General features: G+C 44.4%; 1 long non-coding RNA gene and 1 pseudogene across 1 annotated transcript; one reads left to right on the plus strand and one right to left on the minus strand.

Moving 5' to 3' along the window:
- Positions 1-5816: 5816 nt before the first annotated feature.
- LOC115459402 lies at positions 5817-7245 on the minus strand. Its single transcript, XR_003940265.1, has 3 exons — positions 7226-7245; positions 6861-6964; positions 5817-5917 (listed from the first exon to the last, which is right to left on the minus strand). It is a non-coding gene; the product is annotated as an uncharacterized LOC115459402 (long non-coding RNA).
- Positions 7246-7268: 23 nt separating this feature from the next.
- On the plus strand, positions 7269-12984 carry LOC115459401 (annotated as a pseudogene).
- Positions 12985-27306: the final 14322 nt, after the last annotated feature.

Consider the following 27306-nt stretch of genomic DNA (forward strand, 5'->3'; position numbering starts at 1 on the left):
GGGGGGGGGGGGGGGGGGGGGTGGGGGGTGGGCCGCAAGGACAACAGTAAACACCAAATAGGTCTTACAAGGTAATACCTGCAGCTCTGAAATCTTTCTAGCCAAACAGCCACAAGGAAAACCACTTAACAGATTTTAAGAGGCCTGCTGAACAGGTTCAAAATGGGGGTCCAGTAAAGGCCACTACTGCCTGAAGCAGGGGTCAAATCAACTGCCCACAATAGAAAAGTAAATAAAAGTAAGAGGAAAAGGTCACTTTGGTTCTCAAAATTAGTAGCTCAAAAGTAGGGGAAAAGAGGTTAGCCTTCATAAATTACAAGACAACACAGAAAGAGGAAGACAGGCAAATGCTAATGGAAGCTGGAAAAAGTCAGGGAAAGCAAAGATGCAAATGGAAGAAAAATAACCAATACAGTAAATAAGCGACTGGCACTTTCTCTTAAGTTGAATTGTCAGATTCAAGCATGAAGGACAGAATATGTAGAACCTGATAAGGATAAAGCTGAACTGATTAACAATATTTCTATTCTGTGTTTACAGATGAATGGCCAAGATTAGGACTGCAGAGAACAAATGCTAACAAGAAAGGATGTGTAGTAGACCTGGACCAATTCTCAGGAGACTGTTCGTGAGGAGCTAGATATACTAGAAGTAGACAAGCCTATGGGCCCGATAGGATACATCTGGGATACTCAAAGAATCTGGAAGAGTTCAGGAAGCTCCGCTGTCTGACCTTTAACGCTTTAGTCTGGAGTGGTGCTAAGGAATGGAGTGGAGAAGGGCAGAGATGTTTTTTCTCCACAAAAGAAAAAAAAAAAAGAAGATTGGGAATTACAAGCCTGTTAATCCGACTCTATGGTGGGTAAATTAATATAAATCCAGGCCCCCCTCACCTGTCCTCCTCCTATCCATGCAAACGATTCCGCGATGTCTCCAATCTTGCCTCTATTCCCCTCTCCCCCCCCTTTCCCTCCCCTTCTCATGTGCCTTGTGGAATGCCCACTCGGTCTGTCTGCAACAAACTGCCCTTCACCCGATCTCTCATCTCTCGTTCCCTTCAACTGCTCGCCCTAACTGAAACCTGGCTCTACCCTGACGACTCTGCCTCAGTCCCGGCCCTTTGTCATGGAGGCTCTCTCTTCTTCTCCACACTCCCCCGCCCAGATGGCCGCGGTGGAGGTGTCGGGCTACTTCTCTCGCTCTCCTGTAGTTTTCAACCCCTCCTCCTACCGCAGTCTCACTGCTTCTCGTCCTTTGAAGCTCACTCCATCCGGCTATTCTACCCATTACCACTCAGAGTTGCAGTCATCTACCGCTCCCCTGATAAGCCCTCTCTTCATTCCTTACTGACTTCGACGCTTGGCTCACCGTCTTTCTTGATCCCCATCTCCATCCCTCATTCTTGGTGATTTTAACATCCACGTTGACAACCCATCCAACTCCTACGCTTCTAAATTCCTCACTCTGATATCCTCCTTTAACCTCCGACTAGCTCTACCACCCTACTCACCGTGATGGCCATTGTCTCGACCTCGTTCTCTTCTCTTCCTGCTCACCTTCCAATTTCTGCACCTCAGTCCTTCCTATCATCACCTAATCACCCTCACACTTCATCACCCTCCCCCTCAACCTCGCCCAACTATAACCACTGCCTTCAGGAATCTCCAAGCTGTTGACCCCCCTATCCTGTCCTCTCACATCTCCAATCTCTTCCCTTCCATTTCATCTTCTGAATCTGTCGACATGGCTGGTCTCTACCTACAATGAAATTCTCTCCACTGCTCTGGATACCCTAGCACCATCTGTCTCTAGCCCCATTAAGCGCATTAATCCTCAGCCCTGGTTAACCCCTTGCATCCGTTACCTTCGCTCCTGCACCCGATCTGCTGACGACTCTGGAGGAAATCTCGCACCCACCTGTCAGAATTCACCCATTACAAATTCATGCTATCCTCCTTCCAGTCCTCCCTATTCCTTGCCAAACAAGAATATTATTCCCAATTAACCAATTCTCTTGGCTCCAACCCCCGTCGCCTCTTCGCCACCCTCAACTCCCTACTTAAAGTGCCCTCCGCTCCCACCCCCCTCACTCTCTCCTCAAACCCTAGCTGACTACTTCCGCGATAAAGTGCAGAAGATAAACCTTGAATTCACTTCCAAGCCTCTCCTCCCTGTGACTTCTTAACCCACTCCCTCAACCAACCTAACCTGGCCTCCTTCTCCTCCTTCCCTGAGATCACCGAAGAGGAAACTGCTCGCCTTCTTTCTTCCTCTAACTGCACCACCTGTTCCTCTGACCCATTCCCACCAATCTGCTTACCAACATCTCCCCTACAGTTAACCCCTCAATCTGTCACATCCTCAACCTCTCTCTCTCCACTGCTACTGTCCCCGACACCTTCAAGCACGCTGTAGTCACACCACTTCTCAAAAAACCAACACTTGACCCCACCTGTCCCTCAATTACCGCTCCATCTCCCTTCTACCCTTCCTCTCCAAATTACTTGAACGCACTGTCCAGCCGCTGCCTTGATTTCCTCTCCTCTCAGGCCGTCCTTGATCCGCTTCAATCCGGCTTCCGCCCACTACACTCGACAGAAACAGCACTCTCCAAAGTCTGCAATGACCTGTTCCTGGCCAAATCCAAAGGTCACTATTCCATCATCTTCCTCGACCTATCTGCCGCCTTCGACACTGTCAATCATAATTTACTTCTTGACACACTGTCCTCATTCGGGTTCCAGGGCTCCGTCCTCTCCTGGTTCTCCTCGTATCTTTCCCAACGCACCTTCAGAGTATTTTCTAATGGCTCTTCTTCCACCCCGTCCCGCTCTCTGTTGGGGTTCCTCAAGGATCTGTCCTTGGACTGCTTTTTTCTCGATATACACCTCTTCCCTGGGTTCGCTGATCTCATCACATGGTTTCCAGTACCATCTCTATGCCGATGACACCCAGCTTTACCTCTCCACTCCCGACATCACAGTCGAAACCCAGGCCAAAGTTTCGGCCTGCCTCTCAGACATCGCTGCCTGGATGTCCAACTGGCATCTGAAACTGAACATGGCAAAGACTGAGCTCCTTGTCTTTCCACCCAAACCCTCCTCTTCCCCCACTTTCCGTCTCTGTTGACAACGCCCTCATCCTCCCCGTCTCTTCAGCCCGCAATCTCGGAGTCATTTTCGACTCCTCCCTCTCCTTCTCTGCCCATATCCAACAGACAGCCAAGACCTGTCGCTTCTTCCTCTATAATATTAGCAAAATTCGCCCATTCCTCTCTGAACAGACCACCCGAACCCGTCCACTTGCTCGTTACCTCTCGTCTTGACTATTGCAACCTTCTCCTCGCTGGTCTCCCGCTTAGCCACCTATCCCCCCTTCAATCTATCCAAAATTCCGCCGCACGTCTTATCTACCGCGTGAACCGATACTCTCATATCACCCCTCTCCTCAAGTCGCTTCACTGGCTCCCGATCCGCTACCGTATACAATTCAAGCTTCTCCTATTGACCTTCAAGTGCACTCAATCTGCAGCCCCCCATTACCTCTCTACCCTCCTCTCTCCCGTATGTTCCCACCCGTAACCTCCGCTCTCTGGACAAATCACTCCTATCTGTACCCTTCTCCACCACCGCTAACTCCAGACTCCGCCCCTTCTGCCTCGCATCACCTTATGCCTGGAACAGACTTCCCGAGCCCATACGCCATGCGCCCTCCCTGCCCATTTTCAAGTCCTTACTCAAAGCCCACCTCTTCTCCCTTGCTTTTGGTGCCTAACCACCTTCCCCATTCATCATACCTACACTGACTACTTAGTTTGTTACCTTTAGATTGTAAGCTCTCTTGAGCAGGGACTGTCCTTCCCCATGTTTAAACTTGTACAGCGCTGCATAACCCTGACAGCGCTATGGAAATGCTAAGTAGTAGTAGTATAAATGCTTCTAAAGCGGAGGACTGTGAAGGTTCTGGAATCAAGTGGACTGCAAGAGCCAAGGCAGCATGGTATTACTAGAGACACGTTTTGTCAGACAAATCTAATTAGAGTGGATGACAAAACAGTTGGATTTAAGGGGAGCGCTAGTGTCACAGGCTTTGCAAAAATCTAAGTCTACCACATGGCTCCACATAGGCAACTGATAAATAAACTAAAGTGACCAACTGGGTTAGAAACTGGTTAGGTGGAAAGAGACAACGGGTAATGGTAAATGGAATTTGCTGTAAAGAAAAGGATGTTATCAGTGGTGTACCACAGGGATCAGTCCTTGGGCAGACTCTCTAACATCACTGAGTGCTATTTCAGAAGGGTTGTCTGGTAAGGTTTGCTTCTTTATAGAAGATAGCAAACTAATAGGGTACATCCTAGAGAGTGTAGATGACATGAGGAACTAGCGAAGACTGAAGAATGGTCCAGAAATTGGCAACTAAGATTCAATGCTAAAAATACATAAAATCAGGGTCATACACTTGCACTGCAAAACTCCAAGGGAGTATAAGGGGTGAAGTACTTCTGTGTATGAAAGAATGGGACTTGGGGGCGACTGTATCTGACAATCTTAGGTGACCAAACAGGTAGAAAAGGTGACAGCCAAACCCAGAAGGATACTCAAAGGGTTTTGGGAAAGGAATGGCCAAGAGAGGCGATAGTGGCCTTGTATAAATCTCTGGTGAGGCCCATTTAGAATACTGTGTGCAATTCTGGAGATCGCACATTCAAAAAGATAAACATGATCGAAATGGTCCAGAACACGGCTACAAAACTGGTCAGTGGTCTCTATCATAAAGCGTACAGGGACAGACTTATAATCCTCAACATTTATACTCTGGAAGAAAGGCAGGAGAGAGGGGGTATGATAGAGACAATTAAATATCTCCGTGGCATTAATGCACAGGAGGCAGTCTATTCAATTGAAAGAAACTCCAACCTGGAATGAGAGGCATAGTATTAAGTAAAAGGTGTAGGCTCAGTTCTAATCTAAGGTGGTGGATACTACCTGAATCAGAAAGTGCAAGACAAGCAAATGGGATCTCTTAGAGGAAAAGATAGTGGATGGTCAAACTGGATGGGCCATTTGGCCTTTATCTGCCATCATGTTTCTATGTTTATTAGAAATTATTTTATAGTTTTATTAAATTTCCTATACGAGTTTTAGTTTTCTGTGTTAAGTTTGAATGCTATTGCTCAGATTACCTGTTGACTAATTTTCCCAGTTGTTTTATCTTGGCTCTTGTCATCTTGATGTTTATGACAAAGGGCCTTAATCAAGTGAATCATCATACATTATATTTGTATATCTGTTTCCAGCACCAAAGATATGCACTTTAAGTTCTTAAACTATCGACAACCTTATTCATTTCTGCAGGTTACACACAACGATTTGGTTGTTTGACTTACATATATACCCCCAGATTACATATAGCGTGACCAAATTGTGCACAAATCCGGTATTCTTCTTAATTTGCACATGCAATTTAATTACTTAAGCCCATCATCACCAATTGCCACTTAGGCAATTATTGATACTAATTGGCATTAATTAGAATTACATGCACAACTTGCTAGGCATATTTTGTAAAGTGGCATGCATAAATTCTAATGCATGGTGCCAAAAAGGGACATGGCCATGGGCGTGGAATGGGCGGACTGTGGGCATTCAGAAAATCTACACACATTATAGAATACACCTGCTCTGCACATCAGGCACAAGTATTTGCAACAAGTTTTACTTGGCGTAAATGGACTCGTCTAGATTTTGGCGCAAGCATGGCTGCTAGGTATATTTATAAATGATGCCCAAGTCTAGGCATCAAAATTACTTACACTTTCAATCCTGGTGAATCTTCTGTGTAAAATCTCCACATTCCACCAGTACCCGCTGAAGTAGTACGACCTGCACTCCTTGTTCCACTGCTAACATTTTTCCTATTTAAAACAAGGAAAGTAAAGTCACGAGCACTGGAGAAAATAGGGTTTCAACTTTAGTTGATAAAATGTGCTAATAGAACATCACCATAGCTCTTCCAATGGTTCTGAACCCTGTCCATAGGACACACCTAGCCAGTTAGTTTTCAGGATATCCACAATGAATACACATTAGATATTTGCATTCACTACCACCACCATATGCAAAATCTCTCATGCATATTCATTGTGGATATCCTGAAAACCTGACTGGCTGGGTTGAGAGCTAACCTCTATGCAGAAGAATTATTTTCTGTTTTACACTTTGATCCTTTCAAAACAATTCCTAACATTATATCTGCTGCCTGTTAGGCCTACTGCTAGTGTGCCCTAAGCAACGGGTGTGGGGGGGGGGGGGACTGTAGAGGAAGACCTTAAACAGAAAGAGAAAACCAGAAATAACCCTAATGGAAGACAAAATGAAGAAAGAAAGAACTCAACAAGGACTGGGATGAAACAAGAATAAATATGAGATAGGAAATGAAAAAGGTAGTTGACGAGAGACAGCCATGGAGGAGACCTAGAGGACAGAGAAGGAAACAGGCGACAGACAAAACCAGCAATTTATGAAATTCAATTAAATGTATTATTCTATTTGCCTAGCCAGATGTGAAAATAAAGAGTAAACGTGCTTTCTCTCAATTCATGAAAATATAATGTTTGCTATATAGACATGAATTATACACGCTGTGACCACTCTACAATAAGCTAAATTCTTGGAGAACACACGTCTACATAAGCAAATGCATATGACCTGGAAATTGTTCAGCATCCCCGATCATTTTAGATAGCTCTTATAAACATCCCAGAACTTTAAAGAGGAGCGAGGGGATGTCCAGATTTGTTACAAATACCACCAAAACCTGTGCTCGATTTCTTTCCCCCAGGGAAGAACTCCCTCTACCTTTGGCGGACGGTGGATCCGCCGGCGGCCGCCGCGCGGGACACCACTTTGCTGGGAGATCGACTGGAGACGCCCACGTTCGTGGCGCTGGCAGCAGGACCCGGCTGGAATGAAACACGTAAGCAGAAACTCAGCAACACGTTAGAAAACCGAACACAACCAAGCAACAGCATTTTCCCAAGAGCAAAATTAGAACACACTGCGATCTCCCTCCCCCCCCCTTTAAAAAAAATCTTTTTAGCAAATTACATATCAACTCAGGAATTACATCCATTCTATTTTCCCCTTTTAAAACATAACGGGGAAATAAAACCTTCCAGACAAGAAGACAAAGGAACCCTGAACCCAGACCGACAACTACTTACCATTACGAACAGCAGTTAAAGTCAACACAGAAGACAGAAATAAATGTGCAACTCTACACACTTCCCGTTAGAAGAACCCAAAGAAATTGCACAGCTGTTTCCCCAGTACAGACTCGCTCCTCCCCCTCCTCACTGTAGCGCGCTGTAGGACCTCAAACTCGCTGGAGCCTGTCCAAGATTGCCTGATTAAGAAAATCAAAAACAGTACTAAGCTATATTTAAAAAAACAGTGAATACTATAGACGAAGTACATGTTTAAAAGAATATGTACAACTAAACTTTGGTTAAAAACGTGTAGAATGTGAAAAGAAAGATTAAAACCACTCAAAGAAACACAGCCACCTTAATAAGATCAAGCTACACCTCCTTGATCAAGCCGGTGACGTGGCGTCTTCGGTGTCCCTAGCGTCATTCCTTGAGAGGCAGGACTGGAAGGAATTAGCGTGCCATAATACTACGATAGCGGAAGCGATGTGCATCTCGTTTCCGTATTCGGGATGGCACCCCCCAAAGTACTATTTTGCACCCAGATTTAGGTCTGGGTGGCGCAGAACGATTAGTGCTGGATGCGGCGTTGGCATTACAGGCCCGAGGCTGCGATGTGCAGATCTGGACCACGCATTATGACCCTGATCGCTGCTTCGCCGACTCGCAAGATCTGCCTGTGATGTGTGCGGGTGACTGGCTCCCCGAACGGTGTTGGGCTTCGGCGCTGCATTGTGCGCCTACCTGCGTATGATCTACTTGGTGCTCTACGTTCTCTTTCTCAGCGGCGCCGAATTCGATGTGGTGTTCTGTGACCAGGTGAGGAGGGAGGTGGCTTCACAGTGGGAAATGGGACTTCTATACCGCCTTTCTGTGGGTTTTCCAACTACATTCAAAGCGGTTTACATATTTATACAGGTACTTATTTGTAGCTGGGACAATGGAGGGTTAAGTGACTTGCCCAGAGTCACAAGGCGCTGCAGTGGGAATCGAACCCAGTTCCGGGTAGTTAAGATTGAATGGGTGCTAGCGGAAAAATTGAGATAGATCCCTATAACACCATACGAGATCTTCTTCAGTGCTCCGGGGGGGGGGGGGTAGAAATTGAGGGGTATTGGGATAGAATGTGTGTGACTTTGGGGACACGCACCACCCCCTTCCCCGGCATCTCTTCTTCTCTTAGTTACCATCCCATAGTCTGACTGCCCCCCCCCCCCCAACACCGTGTCCAGCACCATTCCCATCTCTGAGCCACTCTCCACCATGGTGTCTAGCATCTCTTTGCCCTCTCAAAATCCCCATCCTCCTTTCCACCCCCCCCCCCCCCCCCCCGTGGTCTCCTGCACTTATCACCACCTTTCTGACCCCACCCCCACAACATGTTTAGTACCTACCTCACTTCCTTCCCCAGGGGTGGTGATACCCCAACCAGCATAGCAGCAAGGCTGGCTGGCACAGGGCCTTGAGTATTTGTACATGCTCAAGGCATGCCAGCTTCCTCTCTAGGGAGCAAGCAGACCTTGAGCATACTCAAGGCCCCACCCACCAGCCTCGATGCTTTTGGTGTGTGTAGGTTTGGTATTGCCATCGCAGGGAAGGCTGAGTGAAGGAGTATTTGGAGTGGTGCCATGACACCCATCGCTCCCCTCGATCTGAGCCTTTGGTATGTGGAAATAGGAACTACAAGTAAATTGTGATTACATTTGTAACTGACACAAAACTATTCAAAGTTGTTAAAACATGTGGGCTGTGAAAAAAATTTGCAGGGAGGTCTTAGGAATTTGGAAAGACTGGTCATCCAAATGGCAGATGAAATTTATTGTGGCCAAATGCAAAGTGATGCACATTGGGAGGAAGAATCTGAATCACGGTTACCTGATCCTAGGGTCCACATTGGGAATTAGTACCCTAGAAAAAGATCTAGGTGTCGTTGTAGACAATATGTGGAAATTTTCTGCCCAATGTATGTCAGTGACCAAAAAAGTAAACAGGATTTTATTTTATTTTTGTTTTGTTTACATTTGTACCCCGCGCTTTCCCACTCATGGAGGCTCAATACGGCTTAATATTGTATACAGGTTCTTATTTGTACCTGGGGCAATGGAGGGTTAAGTGACTTGCCCAGAGTCACAAGGAGCTGCCTGTGCCTGAAGTGGGAATCAAACTCAGTTCCTCAGTTCCCCAGGACCAAGTCCACCACCCACTGGATGCTAGGAATTCTTATGAGAGGGATGATAAATAAGACCAAGAATACAACAATGTCTCTGTGTCGCACCATGGTACGACCTCACCTTGAGTATTGTGTTCAATTCTGGTTGCTGTATCTCGGTAAAGATATAGTGGAATTAGAAAAGGTTTAAAGAGTGACCAAAATGATAAAGGGGATGGAACTCCTCTCATATGAAGAATGGCTTAAAGAGGGTAGGGCTCTTCAGTTTGACTGAGGAGGAGATATATGATTTGAAGGTTACAAATCCTGAGTGGTGTAGAATGAGTAGAAGTGAATCAATTTTTTTTTACTCCTTCAAAAAGTACAAAGACTCTGAAATCAATCCATGACAGAATGTAGCCAACTGAGACAAAATCTAGCCGCATAAGAACTATAACAGAAGCTTGAAATGTCAAAGCGGCCACCTCAAAGGCATGTTTTAAAGAGGCCTCGAGCCGTCTGTCTTGCATATCCAAGTGCCACACCACCTTCCACTGGAAGAGTAGTCTTCTTAGTGACCGCCGTCACCAGGGCATCCACCCTAGGTAGAGCAAACTGCTCTAAACGGTCCGCTGAAACCGGATACAGCCTGGCCATAGCCCTGGCTACTTTCAGCCCCCATCCGGATCTGCCCACTGGGCCGAAATCAACTCTTCAATAGCTTCATGTACCGGAAAGGCCTTAGAAGGTCGTTTGGTACTAGCCATCTTGGGGTTGACTGCCTGAGAAGCTGCAACCTCAGGGTCCTACATTCAGGGCTTCCAGCACCTGAGAGATAAAGGAGGACAACTCCTCCTTATGGAAAATCCTCACGGCGAAGAGTCCTCCAGTTGGTCAGTGAGGACACCGTCCTCCACGTCCTCTACCCCGTCTGCGAGAGAGCCACTACAGAGGAAGCTGCAGGCGACCGTATGCAGGACCCCTCCTCAGACCCCAAGAAAGCCTAGGCTTTTTAAGGAGGAGAAATCCTCTGGGGGAAAACCCAAAATCTCTTGGTTACCCCAGACCCCCTGAGAGAATCAAAGGCCGAAGCTGTCACAGCCGCGTGGGGGGAGCAAGGCCCTTTTCAACAAAAATGCCTGATGGAGTAGCAAAATAAACTCTGGCGAAAACCCCTCCCCCGCAACGGAGGAGTCGCAGCCATGGCACCTGCACCACCGCCCATAGTGCCTGACAGCCCCCCCAACTCCCCTAACAGCGGAGAAGACTTTGCCCAAAACCACTACCGGAGCTGGTTCCGCGACCAATCACAAAATGGACGGGAAAGCATGCTCTCGGGGGGGGGGGTTACCACTCCGTCGAGTCCCGCAAAATCAGCGCACCGCTGAACACCGTTTCCCCACATCGGGAACAGTGTTTTACCGCCTCTGCTGCCATTGCCTGTCCCCGACTTACCCCGGACTGGACTGGGAAAGGCGGCTGACAGCTGAGCTGAAGAAAAAAACTCTCTGACTTAAATTTGAGGCAGGCTCAGACAAGCAGGCAACAGAAAACAGGACTTGGACAGCAGTAACACAAACCTGCTCTCAGCAAAAACACACTTCTGTGTTTCTCTTTTAAATAAATTCTATGGTTCTCTTTTTTTTTTTTTTTTTTGTAGTGAGGAGCAGAAACAGGGAAGGAAAGGAACAGCAAAAGCCTGTTCAGAGGGAATTTGAGGTGCAGCAGGGACCCAGCAACTGTGTATGCTGCCAAAGGGGACACTACCAGTCCGCCACCCCGCCTCAAACTGGCCACCGGTCCAGGAGCACCCTCAGAGGCCTTGGGCCCAGGAGCTGAAAATAAGCTGTCCACCACCTGCTGAGATAGAGACATACTAACTGAGGAAGGAGCTGGCTGTCTGGCATCACTGCCTTTAGTTTGTTTGTCTCTATTTCCACCTGCTGGTAGGCATTAACCCACTAGTTCCTGGATTCATCTGTTCAAGTGACAAGGAATGAGGGTTTTTTTGTTTGTTTTTTTAAGATGTGGCTGTACTTGCTTTGAAGTGGTTTTGAAAGGTTTTTTTTTCAATAGCTTTCTATAGTCCTGTATAAGTTCTTCAGTCAGTTTCCTATTGTATATGTTGTCTTAGAGCTATTTGTATGTCCATAATCATTACAGAGCTTCCTTTATCTGCAGGTTTGATGACAATGTTTTGGTTATTTTTAGTTTTTTTTTAATGACAGGTTGTACAGAATTTTCTTTTGTTTGCTGCAAAATTGTGATTTCACTCTGTCTCTGAAACTTTCTGTGTAGTTGTCTAGTTTATTGTTTTGTCCATCGTGTGGGGGTGAAATACGTGTCCTTTTGTTTAAGGATGTATTCTAGTCTTTTGGGAGTCTCTCTTTTGTAGAAATATACTTTCAAGCTCAGTTTCTAAAGAAATTTTCTAGGCTTGAGTATAATTGAATTGATCTAGTTTGCTAGAAGGACAAAAAGTCCTTTTTGACAGTACAGAGGTATCGTGCTATGATAATTGGTAGTTCAAGAGGTTTACTGTCCCCATTTGATTTGCACTTTCATCAGTGTGGTCAGTGGGAGTTTGCCTGCAGGGCATCTGCTGACTTTCATGATCATTGATTTTCATGTTTTCTTGATACTGAAGCTTTAAAGATGATGATTATTCCATATAAATAGTAAGATGATTTTTTTTTCATGTTTCCTAGGTATCTGCTTGTATTCCCTTTCTTAAACTAGCCAGAAATCCCAAGAAGGTCCTGTTCTACTGCCACTTTCCAGACTTGCTCCTCACCCAAAGACAGTCTACCCTTAAAAGGATCTACAGAGCCCCGATAGACTGGTTGGAAGAGAAGACCACAGGCTTGGCAGACTGCATTGTTGTCAACAGCTGTTTCACCGCAAAACCTTCAAGAACACATTCACATCTTTGTCTCACATCAAACCAGATGTCCTTTATCCCTCTTTAAATTTCAGCACTTTCGACACAACAGTTGATGCAAATCTGGATGGTTTAGTTCCCAAGAAAAGAACGCTAAAATTTCTTTCAATCAATCGATATGAAAGGAAAAAAATCTGATCCTCGCTCTAGAGGCTTTGCATGATCTGCAGGAAAGACTTTGCACTCATGAGTGGGAGAAGGTTCATTTAATTTTAGCTGGTGGGTATGACCAAAGGGTTTTGGAGAATGTGGAATACTATGAAGAATTGAACACTATTGCAAAGAAGCTTGACATTCAAGATCATGTGACTTTCCTTAGGTCTTTTACAGATGAAGAAAAGATTTTCCTTCTTTGCAGTTGTGTATGTGTGCTTTACACACCAAGCAATGAGCACTTTGGCATAGTGCCATTGGAGGCTATGTACTTGCGTTGCCCAGTTATTGCAGTGAATTCAGGTGGTCCTTTGGAGACAGTTGTTGATGATGTTACAGGGTTTCTACGTGATCCTACCCCTGCACAGTTTTCTGAAGCCATGGAGAAATTTGTAAAAGACCTATCTTTAAAGAACTCAATGGGAATGAAGGGACGAACCAGAGTTAAAGAAACATTTTCAACAGAAGCATTTTCAAACCAGCTTTACCAGTGCATTTGTAGATTAAGCCAATAAAAATTGCATGTCTTTCGTCTCGGGGATTTTTTTCTATATTATCATTTTATGATTCTTGTCCAGATTGATGCCATTGGTAAATTGTTCATCAAAACTGAAGCAGTTGCTTTTTAACCTGACATAATCTAAAACTACATCTTGTTTAGTATCTTCCATTCATGGATAACCTGTGCTAAATCTTTTTGTAGTTACAGTAACATTCTAGAATAACCAGAGGATTTTGTAATATAGTATTTATATTTCTATAGTTATTTTTTTATTTTTTTATTCATTTCAATAATTCAACTTTACAACCGCAGATTATATTGATCACAATAACACAAATTTGTTCATACTTAATAATATGCGCACAATAGTCTTCCTGTGTTAAATTCAACTGTATCCCTCCCCCCTCCCCTCACCCCCTGCATTCGCTAATGTGGGGAATCTGAAATATTGCGCAAGGAAGTCTACTGCTCATACCGTTCCCATGTTTTGTTGTGAACAATCAACTGTCCCTGTCGTAGTGCAGTGAGTTTTGGACATCAGAGAAATACAGTCCAACTTGTTTAAAATTGCCCGCTGGTCTGGGAGAGTGGGTTGCTTCTATTTCGCTGCCAGGACCAGTTTACTCACCACAAACAACTGTGCAGCGAACCAGTGTGTTGACACCTCCTACATCTGGAGGTCTAGCATGTAGTAGGCAGTATTCCAACTTCTGGGGATAGCGTATTTCAGTGATCTCCCACAGCAGATTCAATACATTCTTCCAATACTGCTGTGCATGGCTACAGGTCCACCAGATATGTGCCATGTCTCCTATCTGGACCACACTGACGCCAGCATAGGTCAGAACCTGATTTGAACATTGTAACTAAGCGTTTTGGAGTATAATACCAACTATAAAGCATTTTGTGTCCATTCTCTACTAGCGCGTTGGACACTGATAGCTGAAGCAATGATCTGAATATCTTATTCCATTGGGAAGGAGTATGTGTCGCCCCTATGGCCTTTCCCATTTGGATAAGTAATACTCGACTGGATTTCCATATTGTAACAACGCTCTATATATTCTGGATATACCCCCTCGGCCCTCCCCCTCCCATCATTCCTTTTTCTAAGTCTGTTTCTGATAGGCGAAGATCCCCTGTGCCCTTCAAGTAAGAAAATCCTTAACCTGATAGTATTGAAAGGCCTGTAGGGGAGACAGCCCATATTCTTGACATAATAATTCCAGCTTTACTGCTGCATTGTCTTCCCACATCTGTCCTAGCGTGCACAGTCCCATTCCCTCCCATGCCCTATAAGCCGCATCTTGGAGCCCCGGACCAAAATCAGGGCAAAGCAAACATACATGTGTTAAATACTTCCGCCCAGGGTAGAATTTCTCTCTTAATTTAGTCCAGGTTCCCAAAGGCCCTTGGATCAGTGGGGGGCTTCTCCTTGTGATCTCCGCTACATCTGTTTGGGAAGCCATGGGATAGCCTCCTTGTAACCAGGTTGCTAGGATTCTAAGGTGTGCTGCGTGATAGTATGTCTGAAGGGAAGGAACCCTCATACCTCCCCGCTCCCTGTCCTGGTACATTACTTCTCTACGTACCTGTGGGGGTCTTTTTTCCAGATAAAAGAAAAGATTTTGCCCTGTATCCTTTGTACAAATTTATTCGGTAATGTTATTGGTAGGGGCATAAACAGATAAAGAATCTTGGGGAGGAGCACCATTTTTACCTGCATTATCCTCCCCATCCAAGATAGGGTCAAGCCCTCCCATCTATGGAGATCCTTAATTAGCAGCCTTGTCACTTCGGGAAAGTTCACCTGGAACAGTTCTTCAATTCGCAGAGGGATGTTAACCCCCAGGTACCTAATATATCAGGGGCGCCCACCTAAACAAGAAGGAGGACTGGAGAAAAGTCCTTTGTTGGTCGGGGATGTTTACAGCCAGAGCCTCTGACTTGTCAAAATTGATTTTAAAGCCTGACATTACCCCATAGGCCTTCAGCTCCTCCTGCACCAGGGGAAACGAGACCAAGGGTTCCCTCAACAGAAGCAAGATATCATCTGCAAAAAGGAGAACCCAAGTCTCCCGTCCCCCCAGTCTCGGGCCTCAGATCCCCGGATGCTGCCGAATTTTTACTGCTAGGGGTTCCATGATTATTGCGAACAGCAAAGGGGAGAGTGCACAGCCCTGTCTTGTCCCTCTATGTAGGCGAAATGGTTGGGACATAGTGCCATTGATCCCTACCGTGGCCGACGGTTCCTTGTATATCAGGTGAGCCAGTGCACAAAGTGGGCGGAAATACCCATCTTCTCTAGCACTGCAAAAGGAATGCCAGCTAACGCGGTCGAAAGGCTTTTCCGCGTCAAACGAGAGGATACATAATGGGATTTTGGTTTCCTGTACATGGGATACCATCTGGAGAGCTCGGCGGATGTTGTCAAACGTCTGCCTCCCCTGGACAAAGCCCGCCTGATCCTCATGCACCAGAGACGAGCGGTACCTTTGCAGCTGGGCCCGCTAATATCTTCGTAAAGATTTTATAGTCCAACTCCCAAAAGAGATATGGGTCTATAGGAGCCGCACTGTTGGGATCTTTTTGCCCTGCTTGTGTATGAGCGTAATAGTAGCCAGTTCCAAGTAGGGGGAAGCTCCAGACTCTTCAAGAGAGTTGAAAACCCTCATCAACAGTGGGGCCAAGTGTTTACCAAAAACTCTGTAGAACCGATTAGTAAATCCATCCGCTCCCGGAGCTTTACCCGCTGGTAGCTCCTTAATTGCCTGAGTTATTTCTTCTAGTGGCAAATGGGGCCGATAGATACTTATTCGCACTCTCGGACAGAGAAGGGAGGTCTATATCATCTAAGTAGTTCTGTATCCCCGTCAGCGTTGGCTTGGATTCCGGGGTATATAACATCTCATAGAACTCTTTAATGCTAGCTGTATGTTTTCTGAGTCCGAGTGGTTCCTCCCTCCTCTGTCTTGTATGCTCGTGATCATGTTTCGACTGTGTCTTTGCTTTAGTTTGTAGGCTAACAGTCTACTGGCCTTATTCCAAATTCAAAGTGGGACTGACAGACCTGTGTAACTTCTTAGCCAGGTCCGCCAGTTCTAGGTCGCTCAGCTGGTGCCAGAGCTTTTGGGCTGGTCTTGTAAGGTTACGGTTGATCGGGCCCCATCACTATGTAGCTGTGCTTCTACCCGTTCTAGTTTCTGCCCGTAATTTAGCTTCAGCCGCCGAACGCACTTTCCGATTGTGGGCTTTCAACGCTATGATATGGCCACGCATAACTGCTTTAAGTCCCATCCCACAGCACCGTAGGTGTACCTCCCCGTTGTCATTAAATTGAACATATTCTTTAAGATGGAGTTCTAGGGCAGCTACATTAGACGGGTCCCGTAGGAGCCCATCGTCCAGCCTCCACCTACGCGTCTCTTTTCTGGGATTTGGGGGGGGGGGGTCAACTGGAGAAGGACCGATGAATGATCCGACCCAGTGCCGGTATTATCTGAATGCAATCCACCTGATTATTAAGCGAGCTATCCCCCAACCAGAAGTCTATTCTAGAAAAGGAGCTGTGGCTAGAACTATGCGTATAGCTTCGTGTGGTTGAGTGTCTGCACCTCCACATATCTATTAATTGCCACTGTGTCATAAATTCCTGCAGTCTGCATCTATCTCTCTTGGCATTGTCTAGAGGCAGCTGTAGCGTGAGGTTAAAATCCCCCCCCCCCCCCCCACCAAAAAAAATCAACAATGAGCCCTCTAGATGCTGTCCAGATCCTCTATAAATTCTCTTTGATTTGTATTTGGCCCATATACATTCATCACCGTGTATGTCTGTCCTGCTAAAGAGAATACCACTAATATGTATCTTCCTCCTTTGTCCCTTATCATCTTAAGAATATTCCACGGTTTGGACCCGTTAAACATTATCATGACTCCCCTACTTGTGGTATTATCTACATTGGAAGCAAAGTATATCTGGGGAAAATTTTTGTGGCAACAGAGATATTCATGCTTAGGCTTAAAGTGCGTCTCCTGTATCAGGGCCACAGGGTCTCCTGTATCAGCTCGCGATAAGGAGCTATCTCTTACGAGGGATGTTCAGACCTCTGGCATTTAAAAGCAACAGTGTTATGTCAGACATCATACATTATATGGATCCCTCTCTGCTGCTGTCCTCCTTGTCTATACCTGGCTCTCCTGTTTTCATTTCCCTGAGTGAGCTAAGCACCCCCCCCCCCCTTTCCCTCCTGTATTCCTCCCTTATCCCCAGTTCTTGTTTCCCATAATCTGGTTTACCCATTCCCCCTCCCATTATTTTCCCCACCCCCCCTCTTTTACCCCTCGTAAATATTTTAGACTCCCCACTTCTTTAACCGGGGCGAGTCTTTAGAGGAAGTGTCGACCAGCTAGTCGCCCCGGCGACAACCCGCGGGTCAATATAGGTGCATATTTCTTATCTGATTTCTCCCTTCCTTACATCACTTAGGCTGAGTTCACCTCTCTTACATTTTCTAACCAACATTAAACATAACTTTCAACCATCATATTGTATGCAGCTAGTGTCCGCCTAGCTGCCATGGATCCTGAGCTTATTAAGTGTAAGTCTCCATCTGAGCCCTAATGTAACATCAAAGTCATTCAGATAGTCTTAGGGATCACTCTTACATCCGGCTGTTTCTTGCTCTCCCGCCCTCATGTGATTCGCGTTGCTGATTGTTGCCACTGTAATCTCTTAGGGCCCTTGCCCACTCGTTGCCATTTTGGCGGGTCTGCCCGAGTCAGACCCTGTGGCTCTGCTTTTGCGGGGTCTGGCGCTGCTAATACTCCTTCCTCTGGCAGTACCATTCTTGCTTCTGCTATGGTTCTGATCAGCTACTGCTTACCGTAAAAAAGCAAGGGCAAACGGATGGCACCACCTGTAGCGAATTCCCAACTCTTGTAAGCGCCAGGTAACCGGTTTCAGTTCGGCCCGCCGTTTCAGCACGGCCATCGCTAAATCCTGGTAAATCTCCACCCCATAGGAGTTCCATTGAAATGGGGGTTTTGGCGGGCTGCTTTCATAACTTGTTCTTTCAGCTTATAGTCCCGAAAGCATGCCACTATATCTTTTGGCAGATTTGTGTGTGGAGACCCCAGTGCTCTATGAGCTCTCTCCAGTTGGACCGCTCCCGGCTCCAGTACCGTGCCTTGGGCGGCAAGCAGCTCGCTTACAAGCTTTTGAATTATCTCCTCACTGTTTTGGTACTCTGGCGTATCGGGGAGACCTCTAAAGTGTAAGTTACATTGTCGGCTTCGATTCTCCAGGTCCTCCACCTTTTTGAGGACCTGCTGTTGACTGACCTGAAGCTTCCCTATTTGATGGTCCAGCGTGTCTAGCGCTCCGAGTCGGTTTCCATACGTGTTTCCGTCTCTTCCAGACGGAATCCCAGCTCCTTCAGCTCGCCACTCAAGTCTGCTCCCATTGCCGCCAGGTCTCCTCTCAGCGCTTTCAGATCAGTTCTGATTTCTTGCAGCCAGTCTCCAGTCCACTGGACCCACCGTCCCAATTTCTCCTGGGTCTGCCAACTCGGGTGAGGGGACCGCGGTCTTTTGCGGCTCCCCCTTCCCTGCTGTCGCATCTCTGTCGCCATCTTAGTTTTTCCTCTCGGCTTGTTTCCAGCTGAGAAAGCAAACTGAGACAAGTCCATCGCACTCTGCCTGCTTGTCATCTGGTGCTAGCGATCCCCTTCGCTCACGCTGTACGCTGTTTATTATTGTGGCGATGAGGGCTTGCTTAAGTTGGGGGTTTTTTAGCTTTTCTTGCGGGTCGCCTGGAGCTCCATTGCCATTTCGTCCACTGACGTCACTTCCCGATCTATATTTCTATAAGTTGAGGAACAATACGAGTTTGCGGTGTAGCGGATGGTAAAATAATATAAAATTGAAGTGATACTCAGAATAATTTAGTTAATTCCTGAAGTTTTCATATCTCTTTATTCTTCCTTGTAACAACCTTTGATTGCTGTCATCTTTTTGTTTCTCTTGTAGCAGTAAATTGGCTAAGAGCTCTCCTTTTTTATTGATAACCTCAGGGCTTTTTCAAATAGTTTGTTGCTGATGGAAAAATGTAGCAGGGAAATTTACCATTGATCCCCAACTGAAGTGGTATTTTTTTTTATTTTTTCAGTTTTTTTAAAATGTTCAAAGCCATAACCAGCAGTCTACTATGTGTTCATATTTCAATCTTTAATTCCATCTAATAGTCCCCACAACATGAGGGACAGACAATCATTTGTAAATTATATTTAGGGAGAATAATAGGAGTTTACCAGGTAAAATAATCAGTTTTAAAGTTTTTGACTTGATGGCTGGTTACATTTTGCCAAGACAGCTCAGTTAACTGCTTAAAATGAGGAGGGCTGAAAGGCATGCCAGGAGCATAGTTAAGATTAAACTAGATAATGCCAATATTTAACCCCATTATTTAGCGCTATCTGGTTAACGAGATTAAGTTGTCAGACCACAGAAACAGCAGGCATAAACAATATATGATTTGTTATCCAGTTCTAGTCAGCAGTGCTGATTTAACAGGATATCTGTTTTAAATATCTAGTTAAAGTTAAGTAGTTATCTTAAACCAGATGTATAGGGTTACCATATGGCTCCAGAAAAAGGAGGACGGATTGAGCCAGCCGGGTTTTACTTCCATTGCGAAAGCAATGGAAGTAAAACCCGGCTGGCTCAATCCGTCCTCCTTTTTCTGGAGCCATATGGTAACCCTACAGATGTAGTACTATTGAATTAGTTCACTTACAAATTTATAACCTGTCTTTTCCTCCAAAATAATGTAAAGGGCAGTTTACTTAGTAAACACCCATCAAAGAGAAATCCATATAACACAAAAAATAAAATCAAATTATCATAGCTCTGCAGCTTCTACCATGCTTTTCTTAACGCTAAAGCCTGTAGTTCCAAGGTTAAATGAGAGTCCAAGATTACTTCTAAAATACCTCAACAATGGTCGTACAACTTCAAGAGTGAAATCTTTGCTGGCGTAACCTTTGTCCCCACCCAGAGAATTTGGTGTTTCCTGTATTCAGTTGTAATTATTATTTTCAAACCCCTCTTTCAAGGACTGCAGGCAGTTATTTAAGTTGTTCACTACTGTTGTTAAATTCTGCCTGACCTATTGGGATAAAAGAATAACAGGCTCATTTTCGAAAGAGATGGACATCCATCTTTTGACATAAATCGGCACTTGGACGTTCATCTCTCAGAGAAGTCCAAATTGGTATAATCGAAACCCGATTTTGGACATATCTAACGGAAGTCCGTCGCAAGGACGTCCAAATCTCAAGGGGGCGTATCGGAGGGGTGGTGGAGGCGGGACTTGGGCGTTCCTAAGACTTGGATGTCTTTGAGCCATAATGGAAAATAGAAAAGATGTCCATGACTAAAACTTGGACACTTTCACCAGGACCTGTTTTTATTACGAATAAGGCACAAAAAGGTGCCCAAAATGACCACCAGAGGGAATCGGGGATGACCTACCCTTACCCAGTGGTCACTAACCCCCTCCCACCCTCAAAAAACATCATTAAAATATTGATTGACAGCCTCAGATGTCATACTCTGGTCCATGACAGTGCATGCAGGTCACTGGAGTAGTTTCATAGTAGATGCAGTGCACTTCAAACAGGTGGTCCCAGGCCCATACACTCAATGGCTAAACATAAACATTGAGAAAACCTACAGAAGGAAAGTGCAAGAGAGACTGGGACCAGCTCATTTAGAAAAGTTAAATGCTCAGACAATAAAGGTAGAAAAGAGGATTGGGATGTGTCTGATTTGGGAAATGTACATCTATTCTTTTTGTATTTTGCAATTCTGTTTCTTTTTTTTTATTGCTATTGCACTGCTTCTAGAGTCTGACATTTTTGGGAGTCTCCATTTCAGTTTTTGTTTGCATGTCTTTGTGAGTGATATGGCTGAATGGTTATTGCTCTTTTTCCCCTTTCTACCCCCCCCCCCTTTTTTTAAATTCCATCTGCTCTTTTAATTCTTCTCTTCTTATATTTTGGGACAGGCGATTTAATAGGTCTGTGCCTGTTCCACTTCATAATTTCTCTTAGCCTGCTCTGCTCCTCACTGCCCCTTGATCCAGCCTTTTGTTTAACTCCACAGCTCAGCAGGTTGCAGTGTAGCCCTCCCTAGCCAGATCCCCTTCTATATAGGTTTGGCTCGGTCAAACTTCACAGGTCCCGTATGGCTCACTTTCCTTTGTAGGTGAGAGTTCTTTTCAGTAGAAAATTTAACTCCTCTCTTACAGGCCAATGCTCAAACCTGCTGCAGTAAGACAACAGCACCGAAACCATACCACCGGAGCACTGAAACCTAGCTCACCAGTGCTCAAAGGAAATGATATTCAAATTATATGCATGCTGTAAAAGTGAAAACCAGGAGGGGGTGAATTAATTCAGTGTAAATGTTTAGGTCTTTTTACCACCTCTCCAAATCTTCATATACCAGTTACCCATAATTTGTAGAGATAAAAGACCAAGGCTGCCACTTATGAGAAAAGTAATTTATTTACTATCCCTTCCCAAATTAGCATGTACCAGCCATCCACAATTTTGGGCATAAAAGAAACCAGGGCTATGTGCATATGAGAAAGTCAATTGTTTATTTACTTATCAAAATACAGATATATAAAGGTACAGATATAATCAAATAGTTTCTCATGGGAGAACAGCCGCTGCTATACATAAGTATTCTCTGCCTGCTGACTCTCCGAAGTAATTCTGTGCTTCAACTGTTTATATATCCTTTATTTTAAACAATGCCCCACATATTTTTAACAGATCATCTTCCCCAGAGATCATTCTGCCTTCCCTCAACATCATCTGTCTCCCTTCAAGTTGCTAGACCACATTTTCTTGTTTATTGTAATTCCTCTTTTCCCATGTCTGCTTGCACTCAGGAATGTCTTATCAGATCATGAGTCTCTGGCTCACATGCTTATCAGTTTTTGCCCTTTGGCCCTGTTCCATGATGCATGATCTGTGCTCATTATTTACAGGGGGACTTGCTTGGCACACGCGCAAAGGAGTTTTGCAGTAAGGTGAGCTCCATGAGATGCTTATATTTAAATGCAGGAAACAGACACCAATGTGTGCTTTCACTTTTGGGTTTACTCTGACTCGCACACATTTGTTTCTCATTACCAGCGCTTAGGGGTTTGTACTGGCTTTCTTTTGCTTCCAAATTATATAAAAAGCAGATTTTAAAGAAAGAATCATGAGCAATCCTCTCTTCAAACACCCTAACACCTGCTCCGAGCTGGCATTATTTTTGTTTTAGTGGTAAGGTGGTTTTGTTTTGTGCACTGTGCTCTGAACATTGGGAGTGAATAGGAAATGACCTCATTAACATCTGTTTGACTGGATTAGCACTACAGCCCCTGAGCATGCCTTCACAAATGTGGGTGCTAGTCCAGGCTAACGGCCTCTAGAGGCTAACTGGTTAGTCACTAAATAAGTAAAGGTGAACACGTTCACAAGTGTATCACACTAATATATATTATATCTATGAATACTGCCATATCATCTCATTACATAAAATGTAAGTAAACTGCTATAGCAAAAATCTAGCCACATCAGTAAATGTAATGGGACAAAGTGCAGAATACATAAATGAACAAGCTTAAACTTAACACCATAAGTAATGTTAATGTCCATGTCAAAATGGTAACCCTAAATTTAAATCCAAGACACCCCAGTGGTATGCACATCAATTAGGCAAATAAAGAAATGATGCAATTTCATTTAATATCAGCAACCAAGTACACTAGTTACTCATCAGGACAATATCCCCTAGACGGAAATGTAAGTCCACAAGAGAAGTGCGGTGAATAACTTGTTTGTATTTTCTTGTAGCTGGAGCTGACAGCATCTTGATCCAGAGCACCGTAATGAAATGAATAATACATTGGATAAGTGTAGTACGCTGCAGAATGTCCTTATCTGGTGCATCAAAATAGTGACTGGCAAACTGTATGTTGGGTCTCTAGATAAAACAGTACAACAATATGACAGTCTCCCTCTGTCTCTCTCCCTCCCCCTTCCCTCTTCAGCAGTCATAAGTTTAAGTTCTGTGTTGTTATCTCAAACAAAGCAACTCTTGTGATTGGTGGTTGAAACGATTATTGCTGCCAAAAGATCCATTTAGGGTGACAGTGTCCATATGGTATCCACAGCACAAAGTCTCTGAAACACAGCATAACAGATGCCCATCTGGAATCTGCCCTAATCTGGCTAAAGAATTTGCACTGATAATAGCTGCCTGAAGGCACCAAGTCTTAACAGCCAGATTGATCCAGTTCACAGCAGGAATAAAGTCAGTAGCATAGGGCCTTCTCGCACCTTTAAGCAATGCAGTTCCAACATTTAGTTGACACAGGCAGTATGCAAAACTCTCACACACAAACAGGATTGCAGGCCTGCATTGTCAGGAATCCATGATGATTTATAGGTTCAGCTGAGAATGGGTTCTGTACCCAGATTCCCACACAAAAGTTAACCAGGCCATTTATTTATGTTTATTCCATACTTGATATACTGCCTTGCTGTAGATATGCCCCACTTCTACATCCTGTGAGCAATAATAGGGGAATGATATTTTTTGTGAAGAAGAAGAAAATGTTACTCTCCCTTTCCCCTCAATTGCATCTTTGACCATAGCCCCTCTCAATATCACAACTGCCAAGGGAAAGCAATTTTTTAAAGATAAAATTTCAGCTCATGGCAACTCATGCTACCACAGCTTCTTCCCCTTCCCTTCTTATTGTCCCACTGGACTACTCCACACCAATGGTTTGAATTCCCCTACCAGCAGAGATGAAAATAGAGATACTGAAATATTCCGATGATATGGCTACCTCCAGCAGATGATATAGGTCTGGTCTGGTGCAGCAGGTTCCTTGATCTGGCCTGACTTCTCAACAAAAAGAACATGAGCCCTCACAATCGCAAAATGCATCCAACATAGCAAAGGTGACAATGAAATAGAAGCTAGATAGTGTTCAAGATGTTAACAGTTTTGTAAAGCATCCAAAGACCCAACACAAGTTGTGTTTTGGTCACAAAGGCCCACCCCAGGAGTCTAAAAATATAACAGGCTAATGTCAATACATAAATCAATAAATGAATCTCAACTTAATTAAAAATGACATCTCCATACAATATTCATTGATTAAAAAATAGTTAATGAAATTACTATGCAAATAAACCCATCTAAATGAATAAAACCATGACATATAAATATTGCTAAATTCATAAAAACATGATAAAGTACTAATACAGGTGTATATGAATAAATATATATTGAAACCATGACATGGAACACTACTAAATACATCAAAACATGATAAATCTCTAAAAAGCAATTAGAAGTATTCAGGAGAAGTTATATCCTTATCAATCTAGTAGTCAAATGGGATGTGGAAAAATGTCACTTCTTCTATAATCATCTCTAATATGGTCATATCCACAGCAGATAAAAGCATATAGTAGAGATAGGACTTAGCACTAATACAGATACATATAATAAAATTAATTACCTGTAGGATTTCAATAAACATGCTAGCTTTACAAATAAACATAAATAATATCACATCTAAAGAGAAGAAATATCATAGACAAAATTGAGTACTATATATATATATGGTGTTCAAAAGTATCATCTTAGTAAATTAAAAAAAAAAAAAACTACAAGAGGGAGGCACAAAAAATAATAATAAAGAACTATAGTGTGAATATACTGCACTGTGCAAATGACCATCATCTTTCAAAAAGTCACAGGAAAGTTAAAAGGCAGCGCAACACTCCAAAATATATATATATATATAGTACTCGCCCCAGTGAGGGAAGCTAGAAGGTCAGCAGATACACAGAACACTAAACTAAGAGTGCATAAGTAGCTCAAAATCAGTGGATAATCAATATATCAATTAAACCTAGTGGTTCTATGAAAAAGATAACAGCTGTGTGTTTATACGGAGCATATTCATGAAGAAAAGCGGCGGAAAACCCGCTTAAAGACATACAAAGTAAAACTCACTGAATCTGGACATAAAATGGAAACATCTTAAAAAGGAAAAAGGAAAATGTTGGGAAAAGTGGTTTACCTCATGTACAATGAGAATTCTGGCTTACAGCAGTCGTGTTCTCATTTGAACAAAGTAAACAAATACACATCTTACTTCTCAAGACACAGGTCAGGGTCTGCAGGCTTGAGATTTAATTCATGGGTTGGTAGTTCCTGGGGTTTAGACCACAGTCCTTACCCAGCAGAGCAGTGATTTTCAACCTTTTTCATCTCGTGGCACACTTACAAGATGCAAACATTGTTGAGGCACATCACCGTAATCTAACCCATATCCCTTGCTAAAATCCATTCTATCCCCACCCATACCTGTAACCTTCAGAAGTAATTTATTTCATTTAAATATGCTACTGAAATACTTTACAGCACTAATATACCTGTTACTTGGAGACTGAAACAAGATAGACTGTTACAGATTCCTACACAGACACCAAATGCCAGCAGAATCATTTATAGAACATGACTCTCACCTGATATAAAATACAAACTGCAAAAAAAAAACATGCAAACTGAAAGCAGAGAAAACAGGACTCTGCATGTTGTGCAACACTAGCGAAACAAAGCCCCTGCCCTCCCATCACCTCCCCTCCCCTTACTTACTATCTACTGCCCTGGTGGTCGAGTGACCTCTTCGGGGCAGGAAAGAGTCCCCTCTTTCATGCCCAGAGCTCTGTCCTTGCCCTGCATCCTGTTGCTGTGACAGTCTCAGGATTCAAATGGCCGCCGAGAGTTGAAGTCTCACAAGGCCACTTTAACTCTCGGTGGCCATTTTGAATCCCGAGACCGTCACAGCAACAGGATACAGGGCAAGGGCAGCGCTCCGGACAGGAAAGAGGAGGCTCTTTCCTGCCCCAAAGAGGTCACTAGACCACCAGGGCAGTAGATAGTAAGGGAAGGGGAGGGGAGACTAGGATAGGTCCGCCGCCCGCCCGCCCGTTTGTCCAGAAATCCGGACACAACGGGCGGACTGGCAAAACCTGTCCGGACGCCTGGACATGTCCTGAAAAAGAGGACATGTCCGGGTAAATCCAGACATATGGTAACCCTAAGCTCGAGTTATCTGCAGCAGGGTCCATAGGGATAAAATGGGCCCTGCTGCAGATAACTCGAGTTTTCCCTTCCCTTCATGTGCAGCCTGTCTCCCCTTTTCCCTTCCCTTCATGTGCAGCCTGTCACCCCTTTTCCCTTCCCTTCATCTGCATCCTGTCTCCCCTCTTTCCTTCATCTGCATCCTGTCTCCCTTTTTCCCATCCCTTCATGTGCACTCTGTCTCCCCTTTTCCTTTCCCTTCATGTGCACTCTGTCTCCCCTTTTCCTTTCCCTTCATGTGCAGCCTGTCTCCCCTTATCCCTTCCCTTCATGTGCAGCCTGCCTCCCCTTTTCTCTTCCCACCCTTCATATGCAGCCTGTCTCCCCTTTTCTCTTCCCTTCATGTGCAGCCTGTCTCCCCTTTTCCCTTCATGTGCACTCTGTCTCCCCTTTTCCTTTCCCTTCATGTGCAGCCTGTCTCCCCTTATCCCTTCCCCTCACGTGCAGCCTGCCTCCCCTTTTCTCTTCCCACCCTTCATATGCAGCCTGTCTCCCCTTTTCCTTTCCCTTCATGTGCAGCCTGTCTCCTCTTTCCTTCCCTATACAAGCAGCATGTGTCCGCTCCTCTCTTCCCTTAGTAAGCGCATGGACTTAGTAACCTATGTAACTTTGTAAGTCTATGTGCTTTGAAAATGAGCCTCTTGATCACCTGAATATGTATGCCTAGAGGAAAGGACCGATACAGGAGATATGACATAGATGTTTAAATACTTTAAAAATATTAATGTACAAACAAATCTTTTCCAGAGACGGAGACACAGTAGATCCAGAGGACATAAATTGGGGTTGCAGGTTGGTAGACATAAGAGTAACGTCAGGAAATAGTTTTCATGGACAGGGTGGTGGATACCTAGAATGCCCTCCCAGTGGAGATAGTGGATACAAAAACAGTAACAGATTTTTAAAATGCATGGGATAAACACAGAGGCTCCCTATACAGAAAGTGAATAGAATCAAAACTAAATTGAGCAGTGCTTAGATGGAAATTCTAGTCTTTCGAAAGTAAGGCCACTGCTGGTCAGATTTCTATGGTCTCTGTCCTGAAAATAATAAAGACACATCAGGATAAAGTATGTGTATTTTTTTATCAGATTCATATTTTATGCTATGGGTGCAGGTGA

Source organism: Microcaecilia unicolor, unplaced genomic scaffold, assembly GCF_901765095.1.
Source record: "Microcaecilia unicolor unplaced genomic scaffold, aMicUni1.1, whole genome shotgun sequence".
NCBI classification, from domain to species: domain Eukaryota; kingdom Metazoa; phylum Chordata; class Amphibia; order Gymnophiona; family Siphonopidae; genus Microcaecilia; species Microcaecilia unicolor.